At 44.3% G+C, this 15,241-nt stretch overlaps 6 non-coding genes across 6 annotated transcripts; all 6 read left to right on the top strand.

Moving 5' to 3' along the window:
* Nucleotides 1-8,023: 8,023 nt before the first annotated feature.
* LOC121454879 lies at nucleotides 8,024-8,117 on the top strand. Its single transcript, XR_005975370.1, has one exon. It is a non-coding gene; the product is annotated as a small nucleolar RNA SNORD116 (small nucleolar RNA).
* Nucleotides 8,118-9,265: 1,148 nt separating this feature from the next.
* Nucleotides 9,266-9,358, top strand: LOC121453968. The gene has a single exon (XR_005975133.1). It is a non-coding gene; the product is annotated as a small nucleolar RNA SNORD116 (small nucleolar RNA).
* A 1,130-nt stretch (nucleotides 9,359-10,488) lies between these two features.
* On the top strand, nucleotides 10,489-10,581 carry LOC121453959. Its single transcript, XR_005975129.1, has one exon. It is a non-coding gene; the product is annotated as a small nucleolar RNA SNORD116 (small nucleolar RNA).
* A 1,154-nt stretch (nucleotides 10,582-11,735) lies between these two features.
* On the top strand, nucleotides 11,736-11,828 carry LOC121453924. Its single transcript, XR_005975117.1, has one exon. It is a non-coding gene; the product is annotated as a small nucleolar RNA SNORD116 (small nucleolar RNA).
* Nucleotides 11,829-12,957: 1,129 nt separating this feature from the next.
* LOC121454920 lies at nucleotides 12,958-13,051 on the top strand. Its single transcript, XR_005975380.1, has one exon. It is a non-coding gene; the product is annotated as a small nucleolar RNA SNORD116 (small nucleolar RNA).
* A 1,158-nt stretch (nucleotides 13,052-14,209) lies between these two features.
* Nucleotides 14,210-14,302, top strand: LOC121454758. Its single transcript, XR_005975320.1, has one exon. It is a non-coding gene; the product is annotated as a small nucleolar RNA SNORD116 (small nucleolar RNA).
* Nucleotides 14,303-15,241: the final 939 nt, after the last annotated feature.

The following is a 15,241-nucleotide window of genomic DNA, read 5'->3' as shown; positions in this document are numbered from 1 at the left end:
ACGATAGAGTTATTTAGAATCAGGGTCTCCTGTATCTCAGGACAGGTTCAAATCCACTGTGAGCTATGGGTGACTTTGAACTTCTAATCATCCTGAATACACGTCCTTCACATTCAGTTTTAACATTTTAGGTTATAAAGATTTATACTTACTCCCATGAAGGAGGACCATTGATGAGTTATTTCCACTATTAGGGAAAATTAAAAAACATTTTCCATGAAGGAATCTTTATTTTTTTTTTTAAGCTTTCAAGTTTTTATTGTTTTACATTTAACTTAGTTGCAAATCAGCATGCCCCGGCTGGGGGTCGAAAGCTCTTTTCAATGTTGTGTTTAGTAGATCTGGAGCAAACTGCAATCACGAAAGTTTTTAATTTTCCCTAATAGTGGAAATAACTCATCAATGGTCCTCCTTCATGGGAGAAAAAAAAATTACACAAGCCCAACTTCTAGTAGAAGACAATTGTGGTCAGGGCATAAAGTACTAATTCAATGCTGTTTAAATTTCTAGAGATATCAAGCGTTCATTGTATAGATGTTCTTTCTTGATTGTGTAATTAATGTTTAAATTTTAATTTTGACAATAAATGAACTAAAAAGACAAAAAAAAAGATTTATACTTACTAAACTAGCTTCTTTTGTACTGGGAAAGCAGTGATAGTCATTGTATAATATTTTATTTATATTTATTTATTTATATTATTTCAAAGCAGGATTTCTTTACGTTGTCCTGGAACTAGTTCTGTAGACCAAGCTGGTCGCAAACTCACAGAGATCCATTTGCCTCTGCCTCCCAGGTGATGGAGTCAAAGGTGTGTGCCAGCATCACTTAGCCTTATTATGTAGCATGCCATATTGTTTAAATAAAATTTTATTTCCATCTGTAGCCTGAGGCCATATATCTACTTACTAGATATATTACTAGTAATATTGAATAAGTTAGAACCTAAAAATGGGATTAATTCAACCTCATGGTGAAATATATGAGAATCTCTTCTCCATTTTATTTTTATAAGAACCTTCTTCAGTTCCTTTATCAGGCAGGTATCACTTGTAAGAGTAACACATTTGATGATGCATACTACCATGCACCTAGTTAGCATAATGCAGGAAACTGTACAAGTAAAAGCCTGCCTTTAGTTATAGCTGCTACATTATCTTTCATAAATGCAATTACTACATGTTTCTTACTTTAGTGGGCATTGTCTTCTTTTTTAAACTATTAATCAAATTAATATATAAGTATTATTTCTCAGCATCATTGGTTTCACCTGTGTCCCTTAAAGAGTGACTAAAACACATTGATTATAGCAAAATTACTACAGATAAAACTGGTTTAGCAATTTAAAATTAGAGTCAATAATGTATGTAGCAAATGGATCATATTTATCTATTTATATTTTATTTTCTAAATTTCTTCATCTCTATGTTGTCTGGGTCTAAAGGCTAGGATAGGAGAGAAAGAAAGAATCTTGAATCGAGAATGTATTAACTTCAAATGAACTTGTAACTAATTCTTATTTTGCCTTCAGTTACTTATTCAAAGTATACTTGGTGTATATATTTTCTGAAAGACTCACCTAAATCAATTGGGAAACAAAGCATCGTGAGTAAGTGGAAAAGCACATGAATGGTTCATAAAGGAAGTGTAATGGATGGCCACAAACATAAAATACATTCAATTAAGCCAGTCTTTATTACTAAATGATTAACATTGAAAAAAAATGAATCCGAAGTATAGAGGACATGTTAAGAAATGATTTTCCCCTTTCACCTATCAGATTCCCAGAAATACTTAGAAATGAAATTTGAAACAATTTAAATTCCTGATAATGTTTAAAACGTTAATTATGGTAGACATATATGATGAAAATTAGCACATTTTGCTCACCAATTTCATTTTTAGATAATTACTTATAGCCTGTAATTAGAAGTGTAAAATTTATATAATAGTAAATATTCATCATAAACAATAATTATGCTTGTAATTATTTGCTTACTTGTCATTAATCATAGTTCATTTATCTAATTGGAATATGTTCAGGCATTATGAAAATGTATCAAATTAACTGATAAAAATCCCAGTTTGAAAAGTTCATTTGTTGCTGAGTACCAGTTATGTCTGAAGCAATGATGTATTTCTTCATATCAAATGCTATATGCATATATATTTTTGTTGTGGCCAATAAATTAATCTTATAGCAGTGATATTTAAAAATATCCATAGTGATTTCTGGTCATTATTTTGTTCTTATATTTAAATGGGTATATGATTGTTATTTATGTAATTTTCTAAATCCTAAGTATATGTATTTATATAAAACACCTTAATTATTGTATTTTTGTATAAAAAGAGCACCAATGAGATGGTTTAGTATAGATAAAGCCACTTGTTACCAAGACGGACAACCTGAGTCTGGTTTGTCACAAACACACACACACACACATACACATACACATATGCACACACACACAGAATAACATTTTTTTATTGGTTTTTGGAGACAGGGTTTCTCTGTGGTTTTGGAGCCTGTCCTGGAACTAGCTCTTGTAGACCAGGCTGGTCTCGAACTCACAGAGATCCACCTGCCTCTGCCTCCCAAGTGCAGAATAACATTTTAAATATATTTCACTTTAATTTTTTAAAAAAGAAAACAAACTATTTTCTTATATTTTCTATACCCATCCCAGTTACATTCCCTCCCCTCCTCCCATTCCCTCCACCTCCATCCCCACCCCACCCCCATCCACTCCTCAGAGAGGGTGAGGCACATTGCTTTGGGGAAGGCCCAAGGCTCTCTCTATTATATCTAGGCTGAGCAAGGTATCCATCCAAAGAGAATGGTTTCCAAAAAGCCAGTACAAGCAGTGGGGATAAGTCCTGGTGCCACTACCAGGGGCCCTGCAGTTTGCTCTAGCCATACAAATGTCATCTACATTCATAGAGTCTAGTTTGGCCCTATGCTTGTTCCTTCCCATTCTAGCTGGTGTTGGTGAGCTCCTATTATCTCAGGTAGACTGTTTCAGTCAGTGTACCCATCATGGTCATGACCTCTTTGTTCATATTCTCATCTTCCCACTCTTCAACTGGACCTTGGGAACTCAGTCCAGTGCTCCACCACGGGTCTCTGCCTCTGTTTCCATCAGTTGCTGGATGAAGGTTCTATGGTGACATGTAAGATAGTCATCAATCTGCCTACAGGGCAAGGCAAGTTCAGGCACCCTCTCCTCTATTGCATAGGGTCTTAGCTGGAGTATCCCTAGTGGATTACTGGGGATTTCTCTAGAGCCAGGTTTCTTGCTAGCCCCATAATGACTCCCTCAATCAAAATATCTCTTTACTTGCTCTCATCTCTGTCCTTCGTCCATCTAGTCTATCCTGTTCCTTCAAGTTCTCCTGTCCCTTCTCTTCTCCCATCCTCCTCTTCTTCTTCCCTTTCTTCTACCCCTCCCCTATGCTCCCAATTTTGTCAAGTAATCTTATTTATTTCAGCTTTCTGGGTGGATCTGTATATGTTTCCATTAGGGTTCACCTTGTTACTTAGCTTCTCTAGGATCATGAACTATAGGCTTGCTATCATTTGCTTTACAGCTAGTATCCACTTATGAGTGAGTACATACCAAGTCCATCTTTCTGGGTCTGGGTTACCTCACACAGGGTGGATTGTTTTTGTTCCACCCATTTGCATGCAAATTTCAAGATGTCATTGTTTTTTACTGCTAAGTAGTACCCCACTATGTAAATGTACTGTATTTTCTTTATCCATTCTTCAGTTGAGGGGCATCTAGGTTGTTCCCAGGTTCTGTCTATTACAAATAATGCTGCTATAAACATAATTGAACAAATGTCCTTGTAATATGATTGAGCATCCTTTGGATATATGGCCAAGAGTGATATTGCTGTTCCAGAGCTACCTAATTCCCAGTTTTCTGAGAAACTCCCATACTGATTTCCAAAGTGGCTGTAAAAGTTTGCATTCCCACCAGTAATGGAGAAGTGTTCCCCTTACTCCACATCCTCTCCAGCATAAGCTATCATTGGTGTTTTTGAGCTTAGCCATTCTGACCGGTGTAAGATGGTATCTCAGGTTGTTTTGATTTGCATTACTTGATGACTAATGATGTTGAACATTTTCTTAAGTGTTTTTTGACTATTTGAGATTCTTCTGTTGAGAATTCTCTGTTTAGGTCTTTACCCCATTTTTAATTGGATTATTTGGGATTTTGATGTCTAATTTCCTGAGTTCTTTATATAATTTGGAGATTAGATCTCTGTCTATTGTGAGGTTGGTGAAGGCCTTTTCCCATTCACTAGGCTGCCTGTTTGTCTTATTGACTATGTCCTTTGCTTTATAGAAACTTCTCAGTTTCAGGAGGTCCCATTTATTGATTGTTGCCCTCAGTGTCTGTGCTACTAGGGTTATATGTAGGAAGTGGTCTTTTGTGCCCATGCATTGAAAGCAACTTCCCACTTTTTCTTCTCTCAAGTTCAATATTGTCAAATTCATATTGAGGTCGTTAATCCATTTGGACTTGAGTTTGTGCATGGGGATAGATATAGATCTATTTTCATTCTCCTACATGTTGATATTCATTTATGCCAGCCCCATTTGTTGAAGATGCATTCTTCTTTCAACTGTATAATTTTACCTTCTTTGTCAAAAATCAGGTGTTCATAGGTGTGTGAATTAATATCTGGGTCTTAAATTTGAGTCCATTGGTCAACCTGTCTGTTTTTATGCTGATACCAAGTTGTTTTCATTACTGTAGCTCTATAATAGAGCATGACATCAGGGTTTGTGATGCTTTCAAAAGTTACTTTATTGTGCAGATTTGTCTTGTCTATCCTGGGTTTTTTCCCCATATGAAGTTGAGTATTGTTCTTTGACACTCTGTAAAGGATTATGTTGGAATATTGATGAGCATTGCATTAAATCTATAGACTGCTTTTGGTAGAATTGACATAATGTTGATTCTATCTATCCAAGAATGTGGGGAATCTTTCCATTTTCTGGTATCTTTTTCAATGTTTTTCTTCAAAGACTTAAAGTTCTTGTCAAACAGGCCTTTTATTTCTTTAGTTAATGTTATCCTAAGATATTTTATGTTGTTTGTGGCTATTCTGAAGAGTGATATTTCTCTGATTTCTTTGTCAGGTTCGTTATCACTTTTTATACAGGAGGGCTACTGTTTTGTTTTGGGTTTTTTTGTTTTGTTTTGTTTTGTCTTGTTTTTGTTTTTTTTTTTTGGTTTTTTTTTTTTTTTTTTTTTTTTTGTTCCCTGGATATCTCAGGACTGTCAAAATGGTTTCAAACAAGAAGCTGACAAGTAAAAGGTGTGAGAGTCCTGGATATGCAAATACAAGGGCCATTTACTTTCTGAGGGAGTTAGATTGTGGCAATACCTTGGCTCCATGCATGCTTTGTCTGCAGTTTGGTGGCTAGGGAAAGAAGTGCTCAGTGATAGAAGGATAGGTGTAGAGAAATACAGAAAGAGACAGAGAGGAGTAAAGAGACAGAGAAAAGAGAAAGTAAAGTTACTTAGAAAATATGTGGCACATTTCTGGGAAGGAAGAAGAAATGTGTACCAGGTTGAGATTCTGTCCCACAGTTTTGAAGCTAGAACAAAAGTGAATATTTTAGAAGGGAATTCAGAACATTCAGGATATCCTTGTTGGAGTGTCTTATTGGGACAGATTGGGACTTGTGGGACTGCAGAGAGGGGCAGATGTTTGCAATGAGAATTGGAAGGGAAACAGGACTAGCCCAACCTGGATAAAGCCAAACTTCCCCCCAAGAAAGTTTAGAAATAAAGTCACCACTGACTAGGGAGAAAGTAGGTGAGTTCTACATCAGAGAGTCAGATCTGACAGGGACTATAACTCCAGAGTGCAATTGTCCCACTATAATTAGAAATCTGCTCTCACAAACCTTCTCAGGATCATATTCTATGGAGACCAACTGGAGTTCAGAGGAAAATGGTCAAAAACATTCAGGGAGGGGAGCCAGAAAGCGACAGAGACACCTGAAAAGTTTATTAGTGTTATTGGCACACCAAGAGAAAACAGAGTCATAAAGGCTAAGGCAAAAACCATCACAGAAGTATACTTGATACTTGAGTTTTGGTGTATCTACAAACATGATTGAATTAACGACTGTCTTCACTCAAATGAATCCCAAAGCTAGAAGGACACATATTGTGTTTACTGGTTTTAAAAAGGGTGTAATTCTTCAAGTAAGGCCTATTTGGTGGCCTTAGGGATCCATTGGACAAATTGACCTTTGGGTAAGAGGCTGCAGTTCAAGACTAACAGGAGACCCCTGCTCATGAGCCGGGGAGTCTGCCATGGCAACTTCTGCTTGCAAGGTTGCATTTCAGGGAACTATAAGATTAGAATGTTACAAGTTGTCTTGGGAGACGTTGGCCAAGATGGGAAATATTTATGCTGGGTTCTCACATGTACTCATGTTCCCTGAACATATGTCTTGAACTTAGGCTCCCCATGAAGAGAAAGTGTCATGAATGGCAGACCTTCAGAGACAAAGTCAGATGCACACAGAGACAGGGCAAAACTGAGAGACAGAGAGTTAGAAAGGTGTTGTGTTAGACTGCATGAAATCTCTTGTTGTAAAGGCTTATGAAGAAACCTTAGTGCAATTTGACCTCAGGCCCATTGCCTTAGCATGACAGAGGGTTGCAGCTTCCAGTAGTTTTGGCAGCAGGTTATCAGACCTGGTCAGGAAATAGGAGGCATGATTTGAACAGTGAACATGGCCAGACTTGAGTCCTAACCTTTGAGCTTGAGGAAACAAGGTGTGGTTGCCCTAGTTAGTGACACTAGTAGGATGGTGATCAAGTTGACATTTTCAGAGCTGCTCTTCAGAATTTTAGGAAGAAACTGCTTGCTGGTATTGCAGTACCTGGATGGGTTGGCCAACCAGAAATTTGCTGATTGACCTAAGAGAGGGAAAAACATCATCTTCAAGGCCACGAAGAGGAAAAGAAAAAGACTGATACCCAGAGGCATACTGTGATTTATCTGTCAACTCATGATGGAGACTTTGGGCAGAAAGGAGGACTTGAAGAGCACTTGTGACCTGATCATCCCATCGAGACCAATCAAACCAACCCCTCCCAGAGCCAATTGCATCATTCCTACTGAAACACTGGCAAGACGAATTTTGCCAAACACAGTGTTGCAACTGTAGAATGTGAGCTCATAGTGCACAGAGAATGGCCAAGCAACACATCCCTTGCCTACAGCTGGGGCAAAAGACTGAATCTCCAGGAGTGATATTGCTTGGTGTTGGTGACTTGCAGGAGATTGCCAAACCAAGGTAAGCCTGGCATGATGAATTGCACCCAAATGCTAATCATTCTCTGGTCATGGTGCTGGGTCAAGGGCTGCCAAATCCAGCACTAAGATCTGCTATACCAATAGCAGAATTACGACCTCATCAGACCCAGAATTCCATACAGGGAATCATTGCAACCTCCTGTTAACAGATGGGGCATGTCTGGATAGTTTTTGGAATCGCCAACATAAAAATAACGAGATATCTAAAATATCTCTATTATAGGGTACTGCAACATAAACGAAGAGAAGATGACTCTCACAAACACACTCTAAGAAAAACTTAAAAAAAATGAGTCACACAAGTCCATGGGAAGTAGGATACAGGCTTGAAACCAGACCCATGCACTGTTGACACTTGAAATCCTACTGTGAATCAGATGTCCAGAAGTCCAAGGTAAGCCTGGCATGAATTACCTTGACATGCTCATGAATGTCGTGTCTTGGTGAGCTGTAAGATGTGCCCATTCCTGCCTCCAGACCTGTCTGCATTCACCTGAAGCAGAATTAGGTCCTCAAGGTGCTCCCGCCTTCCATGCATGGACCCATTGCAACCTCCCTTTTCCAGATGGGGGATGTCTGGGCAGTTCTCGGACTCCCCAATACCCACCTTGGCTTTAGAGGAGATATACCTCTGAAAGTCTCTGGGCCAGGCCACTCCAGCGTCCTTGGATCGATAATGATTCCCAGTCAATCATTCCTTGGAAAAGCTGAACAAAATGAGTGAAAACTGAGTACCACCACTCTCATCGAGACTGAGGTCCTGCACCTTGGGTCACCCAGGTCCTCTGAAAGTAGGATACGGGCTTGCCAACCACTCCCCTGCTCCTGCCCTCCTCTAGCAGTGGCATAGCATCTCTTAGAGTGAAGTCCTGTGGGGAAGGCTTAGTGCACTTTGACCATTTGAATTAGCAAGAGAGAGGTTTGCAGGTGCAAGTAGCCCTGGCTGTCAGTTTGTCAGACCTGCGCAGGGAATAGGAGGCATGGTTTGCTCACGGAACATGTCCAAAGAGAGCTGAGTCCTCAGCCTTGAGCTTGAGACTTCCAGGTGGGCACGCCCTTGTTAGTGATTCCAGTGAGCTGGTTTCCTGGCTGAAATAATTCAGAGCAGCCTCCGATGATAGATATTTATTTATTTATTTATATATTTATATATATATTTATTTATTTACTCATTTTGAGCAAGAGAGTCCTTGCTAATGTTGCAGTAGCTGGATGTGTTGGGCGGACAGATATTATTTGAATTCCTGCAGAGAGTTCCAAATATCACCTTCAAGGCCACGGATGGTGCCAGGCACAGGCCAAGCCCTGAGACTTGACCAGTTTGCTGTCAGCCATCTGGCAAACCATGCTGGAGGGTTTGGGCAGAGCAGGGGAGCTGGCAGAACACTTGTTCCCCGATCACCCACTGAGACCCACCAGACCAAGCCCTCCCAGAGAAAGTTACATGGCTCCCACTGTAACAAGGGCCTGTGCTTTCATGTCTTCACAGTGTTGCATCTGTGGCACGCATGGCCACAGGGCAGACAGAATGGCCCAACACCCCAGGCCATGCCTACGGCTGATGGCAACAGCCTGAGCCTATCGCACTGTTGTCCACTGGTGTTGGTGACTTGCAGCAGAAGGCCAGATGACCAAGGTAAGCATGACGTGAATTGGCAACACGAGCTGACAATTGTGGGGTCTTGGTTGTGCTGCGAGGTGTGCCCATTCGTGCCCCAGACCTGTCTGTACCCGCTTGTAGCAGACTTAGGTCCTCAAGGTGCTCCCGCCTTCCATGCATGGACCCATTGCAAGCTCCCTTTCCCAGATGGGACACGTCTGGGCAGTTCTCGCACTCCCCAACACCCACCCTGTCTTGAGAGGAGACCTACCTCTGAAAGTCTCTGGGCCAGGCCACTCCAGCGTGCTTGGATCGATGATGATTCCCAGTCAATCATTCCTTGGAAATCTGAACAAAATGAGTGAAAACTCAATACCACCGCACTCATCGAGACTGAGGTCCTGCACCTTGGGTCACCCATGTCCTCTGGGAGTAGGATACAGGCTTGCCAACCATTCCCCTGCTCCTGCCCTCCTCCAAAAGTGGCCTAGCAACTCCTAGAGTGAAGTCCTGTGCGGAAGATTTAGTACACTTTGACCCTTTGAATTAGCAAGAGAGAGGTTTGCAGGTGCCAGTAGCCCTGGCTGTCAGTTTGTCAGACCTGCTGAGGGAATAGGAGGTGGAGTATACTCAGGGAACATGTCCAAAGAGAGCTGAGTCCTTAGTCCTGAGCTTGAGACTTCAAGGTGGGCATGCCATTGTTAGTGAATTCCAGTGAGCTGGTTTCCTGGCTGACATTATTCAGAGCAGCCTCCGATGGTATTTATTTATTTATTTATTTATTTATTTATTATTCATTTTGAGCAAGAGAGTCCTTGCTGATATTGCAGTAGCTGGATCTGTTGCGCGGACAGATATTATTTGAATTCCTGCCGGGAGTTCAAAATATCACCTTCAAGGCCACGGATGGTGCCAGGCTCAGGCCAAGCCCTGAGACTTGACTAGTTTGCTGTCAGCCATCTGGCAAACCATGCTGGAGGGTTTGGGCAGAGCAGGGGAGCTGGCAGAACACTTCTTGCATGATCATCCCACTGAGACCCACCAGCTCAAGCCCTCCCAAAGCCAGTCTCATGGGTCCCACTGTAACGAGGGCCTGTGCTTTCATGTCTTCACAGTTTTGCATCTGTGGCACGCATGGCCACAGGGCAGACAGAATGGCCCAATACCCCAGGCCATGCCTACGGCTGATGGCAGCAGACTGAGCCTATCACACTGTGGCCACTGGTGTTGGTGACTTGCAGCAGAAGGCCAGATGACCAAGGTAAGCATGACGTGAATTGGCAACACGAGCTGACAATTGTGGGGTCTTGGTTGTGCTGCGAGGTGTGCCCATTCGTGCCCCAGACCTGTCTGTATCCGCCTGTAGCAGACTTAGTTCCTCAAGGTGCTCCCGCCTTCCATGCTTGGACGCATTGCAACCTCCCTTTCCCAGATGGGACACGTCTGGGTGTTCTAGAACTCCCCAACACCCACATGACTTGAGACGAGACATACCTCTGAAAGTCTCTGTGCCAGGCCACTCCAGCGTGCTTGGATCGATGATGATTCCCAGTCAATCATTCCTTGGAAATCTGAACAAAATGAGTGAAAACTCAATACCACCGCTCTCATCGAGACTGAGGTCCTGCACCTTGGGTCACCCATGTCCTCTGGGAGTAGGATAAGGGCTTGCCAACCACTCCCCTCCTCCTGCCCTCCTCCAAAAGTGGCCTAGCAACTCCTAGAGTGAAGTCCTGTGGGGAAGGCTTAGTACACTTTGACTATTTGAATTAGCAAGAGAGAGGTTTGCAGGTGCCAGTAGCCCTGGCTGTCAGTTTGTCAGACCTGCTGAGGGAATAGGAGGTGGAGTATATTCAGGGAACATGTCCTAAGAGAGCTGAGTCCTTAGTCCTGAGCTTGAGACTTCCAGGTGGGCATGCCCTTGTTAGTGAATCCAGTGAGCTGGTTTCCTGGCTGACATTATTCAGAGCAGCCTCCGATGATATTTATTTATTTACATATATATTTATGTATTTATGTATTTATTTATTTATTTATTCATTTTGACCAAGAGAGTCCTTGCTAATGTTGTAGTAGCTGGATGTGTTGGGCGGACAGATATTATTTGAATTCCTGCAGAGAGTTCCAAATATCACCTTCAAGGCCACGGATGGTGCCAGGCACAGGCCAAGCCCTGAGACTTGAATAGTTTGCTGTCAGCCATCTGGCAAACCTTGCTGGAGGGTTTGGGCATAGCAGGGGAGCTGGCAGAACACTTGTTGCCCGATCATCCCACTGAGACCCACCAGCCCAAGCCCTCCCAGAGCCAGTTTCATGGCTCCCACTGTAACGAGGGCCTGTGCTTTTATGTCTTCACAGTGTTGCATCTGTGACACGTATGGCCACAGGGCAGAGAGAATGGCCCAACACCCCCGGCCATGCCTACGGCTGATGGCAACAGCCTGAGCCTATTGCACTGTTGTCCACTGGTGTTGGTGACTTGCAGCAGAAGGCCAGAGGAGCAAGGTACGCATGACATGAATTGGCAACGTGAGTTGACTATAGTGGGGTCTTGGTTGTGCTGCGAGGTGTGCCCATTCGTGCCTCAAGACCAGTCTGCACCTGCCTTTGGCAGACTTAGTTCCTCAAGGTGCTCCCGCCTTCCATGCATGGACCCATTGCAACCTCCCTTTCCCAGATGGGGCCTGTCTGGGCAGTTCTCACACTCCCCAACACCCACCCTGGCTTGAGAGGAGACCTACCTCTGAAAGTCTCTGGGCCAAGCCACTCCAGCGTGCTTGGATCGATGATGATTCCCAGTCAATCATTCCTTGGAAATCTGAACAAAATGAGTGAAAACTCAATACCGCCGCTCTCATCGAGACTGAGGTCCAGCACCTTGGGTCCCCCATGTCCTCTGGGAGAAAGATATGGGCTTGCCAACACTCCCCGGCTCCTGCCCTCCTAAAAAAGTAGCCTAGCAACTCCTAGAGTGAAGTCCTGTGGGGAAGGTTTAGTACACTTTGACCCTTTGAATTAGCAAGAGAGAGGTTTCAGGAGTCAGTTGCCCTGGCTGTCAGTTTGTCAGACCTGCTGAGGGAATTGGAGGTGGAGTATACTCAGGGAACATGTCCAAAGAGAGCTGAGACCTTAGTCCTGAGCTTGAGACTTCCAGGTGGGCATGCCCTTGTTAGTGAATCCAGTGAGCTGGTTTCCTGGCTGACATTATTCTGAGAAGCCTCCGATGATAGATATTTATTTATTTATTTATTAATTTATTCATTTTGAGAAAGAGAGTCCTTGCTAATGTTGCAGTTGCTGGATGTGTTGGGCGGACAGATATTATTTGAATTCCTGCAGAGAGTTCCAAATATCATCTTCAAGGCCACGGATGGTGCCAGGCACAGGCCAAGCCATGAGACTTGACAGGTTGCTGTCAGCCATCTGCAAACCATGCTGGAGGGTTTGGGCAGAGCAGGGGAGCTGGCAGAACACTTGTTGCCCGATCATCCCACTGAGACCCACCAGCCCAAGCCATCCCAGAGCCAATTTCATGGCTCCCACTGTAACGAGGGCCTGTGCTTTTATGTTTCACAGTGTTGCATCTGTGGCACGCATGGCCACAGTGCAGAGAGAATGGCCCAACACCCCAGGCCATGCCTACGGCTGATGGCAACAGCCTGAGCCTATTGCACTGTTGTCCACTGGTGTTGGTGACTTGCTTGCAGCAGAAGGCCAGGGGACCAAGGTAAGCATGACATGAATTAGAAGCACGAGCTGACGATTGTCGGGTCTAGGTGGTGCTGCGAGGTGTGCCCATTCGTGCCTCCAGACCTGTCTTCACCTGCCTGTAGCAGACTTAGGTCCTCAAGGTGCTCCCGCCTTCCATGCATGGACCCATTGCAACCTCCCTTTCCCAGATGGGGCACGTCTGGGCAGTTCTCGCACTCCCCAACACCCACCCTGGCTTGAGAGGAGACCTACCTCTGAAAGTCTCTGGGCCAGGCCACTCCAGCTGGCTTGGATCGATGATGATTCCCAGTCAATCATTCCTTGGAAAAGCTGAACAAAATGAGTGAAAACTCAGTACCACCGCTCTCAGCGAGACTGAGGTACTGCACCTTGGGACACCCAGGTCCTCTGGGAGTAGGATACGGGAATGCCAACCACTCCCCTGCTCCTGCCCACATACAGCAGTCGCCTAGCATCTCTTAGAGTGAAGTCCTGTGGGGAATCCTCGTGCACTTTGATATTTGCATTAGCAAGAGAGAGGTTTGCAAGTGCCAGTAGCACTGGCTGTCAGTTTGTTAGACCTGCTGAGGGAATTGGAGGTGGAGTATACTCAGGAACATATCCAAAGAGAGCTGAGTCCTTATTCCTGAGCATGAGACTTCCAGGTGGGCATGCCCTTGTTAGTGAATCCAGTGAGCTGGTTTCCTGGCTGACATTATTCAGAGCAGCCTCCGATGATAGATATTTATTTATTTACATAAATATTTATGTATTTATTTATTTATTTACTTATTTATTTATTTATTTATTCATTTTGAGCAAGAGAGTCCTTGCTAATGTTGCAGTAGCTGGATGTGTTGGGCGGACAGATATTATTTGAATTCCTGCAGAGAGTTCCAAATATCACCTTCAAGGCCACGGATGGTGTCAGGCACAGGCCAAGAACTGAGACTTGAATAGTTTGCTGTCAGCCATCTGGCAAACCTTGCTGGAGGGTTTGGGCAGAGCAGGGGAGCTGGCCGAACACTTGTTGCCCGATCATCCCACTGAGACCCACCAGCCCAAGCCCTCCCAGAGCCAGTTTCATGGCTGGCTCTGTGCTTTTATGTCTTCACAGTGTTGCATCTGTGACACGCATGGCCACAGGGCAGAGAGAATAGCCCAACACCCCAGGCCATGCCTACGGCTGATGGCAACAGCCTGAGCCTATCGCACTGTTGTCCACTGGTGTTGGTGACTTGCTTGCAGCAGAAGGCCAGGGGACCAATGTAAGCATGACATGAATTGGAAGCACGAGCTGACGATTCTCAGGTCTTGGTGGTGCTGCGAGGTGTGCCCATTCGTGCCTCCAGACCTGTCTGCACCTGCCTGTAGCAGACTTATGTCCTCAAGGTGCTCCCGCCTTCCATCCATGGACCCATTGCAACCTCCCTGTCCCAGATGGGGCACGTCTGGGCAGTACTCGCACTCCCCAAAACCCTCCCTGGCTTCAGAGGAGACCTACCTCTGAAAGTCTCTGGGCCAGGCCACTCCAGCGTGCTTGGATCGATGATGTTTCCCAGTCAATCATTCCTTGGAAATCTGAACAAAATGAGTGAAAACTCAATACCACCGCTCTCATCGAGACTGAGGTCCTGCACCTTGGGTCACCCATGTCCTCTGGGAGTAGGATACGGGCTTGCCAACCACTCCCCTGCTCCTGCCCTCCTCCAAAAGTGGCCTAGCAACTCCTAGAGTGAAGTCCTGTGTGGAAGGTTTAGTACACTTTGTCCATTTGAATTAGCAAGAGAGAGGTTTGCATATGCCTGTTGCCATGGCTGTCAGTTTGTCAGACCTCCTGAGGGAATAGGAGGTGGAGTATACTCAGGAACATATCCAAAGAGAGCTGAGTCCTTATTCCTGAGCATGAGACTTCCAGGAGGGCATGCCCTTGTTAGTGAATCCAGTGAGCTGGTTCCCTGGCTGACATTATTCAGAGCAGACTCCGATGGTAGATATTTATTTATTTATATATATATTTATGTATTTATTTATTTATTCATTTTGAGCAAGAGAGTCCTTGCTAATGTTGCAGTAGCTGGATGTGTTGGGCAGACAGATATTATTTGAATTCCTGCAGAGAGTCCCAAATATCACCTTCAAGGCCATGGATGGTGCCAGGCACAGGCCAAGCCCTGAGACTTGAATAGTATGCTGTCAGCCATTTGGCAAACCATGCTGGAGGGTTTGGGAAGAGCAGGGGAGCTGGCAGAACACTTGTTGCCCGATCATCCCACTGAGACCCACCAGCCCAAGCCCTCCCAGAGCCAGTTTCATGGCTCCCACAGTAACGAGGGCCTGTGCTTTTATGTCTTCACAGTGTTGCATCTGTGACACGCATGGCCACAGGGCAGACAGAATGGCCCAACACCCCAGGCCATGCCTACGGCTCTTGGCAGCAGCCTGAGCCAATTGCACTGTTGTCCACTGGTGTTGGTGACTTGCAACAGAAGGCCAGATGACCAAGGTAAGCATGACGTGAATTGGCAACAAGAGCTGACAATTGTGGGGTCTTGGTTGTGCTGCGAGGTGTGC

Source organism: Microtus oregoni, unplaced genomic scaffold, assembly GCF_018167655.1.
Source record: "Microtus oregoni isolate MIOR12 unplaced genomic scaffold, Mior012 000000F_ref0000247, whole genome shotgun sequence".
NCBI lineage: Eukaryota > Metazoa > Chordata > Mammalia > Rodentia > Cricetidae > Microtus > Microtus oregoni.
The sequence above is the reverse complement of the archived record's forward strand: the minus strand, read 5'-3'. Positions and strand labels throughout refer to the sequence as shown.